Source organism: Otolemur garnettii, unplaced genomic scaffold (genome assembly GCF_000181295.1).
Source record: "Otolemur garnettii isolate 467f Iridium unplaced genomic scaffold, OtoGar3 scaffold00076, whole genome shotgun sequence".
In the NCBI taxonomy this organism is placed as follows: Eukaryota; Metazoa; Chordata; class Mammalia; order Primates; family Galagidae; genus Otolemur; species Otolemur garnettii.
The window spans coordinates 798,788-800,087 of record NW_003852471.1 but is presented as its reverse complement, the minus strand read 5'-3'; the positions used below and the strand labels follow the sequence as shown (position 1 = coordinate 800,087).

The window sequence follows — 1,300 nt, the reverse complement described above, 5'->3', positions numbered from 1 at the left end:
TTTTTTTCTTTTCATTTGTCTCCAAGACCAGATACCAAAAGCCACCAGTCAGTCAGTCATGTGTCCCTGGAAATGCTGTTGCACTGGACTGGAACCCATTAGCTATGGCCAAGTCAACAGGTTATGACACCTGCTCACATGGTCCTTATCTTCTTATCCAATAGAGGTATTAAGATACAAAAAGAACGTGTAAAGTGAACAAGGACATGTCTGACAGAAGGAAGCAAAAGGTTAAATGAAAAACGTGTATCTCTATTTTACGGGGTTTGGGGGGCATATTTGCACATGCTGTGATTGTGGGGGCCTGCCAGGGTTCAGGAAGCAGACGCTGTCAGTGTGGGTGCATTGGAGGGACCCCTTGTTAGGGAGGAAAAGAGCTGAGGTGAATCCGGACTTTGTGAGTACATTATTTCAAGTCTAGGTTGATCCACCTGCCTTTAAGTCTTATTTTATAGAAGCCGAGGGTTGGTTATTTTGAGATTATTTAGTGTCCCAGACGTTTCCTATAAACATTGTGATTTTATTCATTAACACCAAGAAGGTAGGTTTTCTAAAATATAATTAACAATGGTTGAAAAACTGAAGAGACAACTCATGATGAATACGATCAGTAGCTCTGTAAATCTGCAGTTCTTATGAGCTCCAAAACTTGGAGATGAAGGCAACACAGGTCTCAGCTGTAAGAAGCGTAGTTTGACTCATGTTCTCTGCGTCCTCCTTCCTTCCCTTTTGAGTGCAGTTTCTTCAGAGCTTGCCGACTGTAGCATCACCCCATCGACCTTTTAGCACACAGTAGTTCTGCAAGAACATCCCATCACATCATTCCATGAAACGAAAAAAGTGAAATCCTGCCGATCAGGGGTTGAATATTCCGTAAGAAGCATGGCGTGCTTAACTTTCTGGATAGTTTAATTCCAATTAAATATTTCGATTAAAAAATTAAACATAACCCATAAGAAGAGGGTTACCTCTGAAAAAATTTTAACATAAAAAGATGAGCCTATTTTTCTAGGCAGAAAAAAATATAATGACGCGTAACTAAAGTGCGAAATGCAATCCGTAGAGAGTGATTCCCTATTCTCTTCCATGAGAGATGGATACCTACGGAAGTACGTGCCGACTCCTACAAGTAGGGGAGCCTCGGAAGAGAACACAAACTAGACGGCTCCGAGAAGCCACTTGACTGCTTTTCCATATCTTCTTTTAAAAATATATTAAATCTTAAACCCCAAACAGGAACCAGATAGAATTAAACATGATGGTGGCCACCAGGTGGCAGCGGTACCTCAGAAACGTTCCT

The 1,300-nt window shown here is 41.3% G+C and overlaps 1 non-coding gene across 1 annotated transcript; it reads right to left on the bottom strand.

Annotated features, from left to right (window-relative positions):
• Window positions 1-13: 13 nt before the first annotated feature.
• On the bottom strand, window positions 14-136 carry LOC111726714. Its single transcript, XR_002774424.1, has one exon. It is a non-coding gene; the product is annotated as a small nucleolar RNA SNORA54 (small nucleolar RNA).
• Window positions 137-1,300: the final 1,164 nt, after the last annotated feature.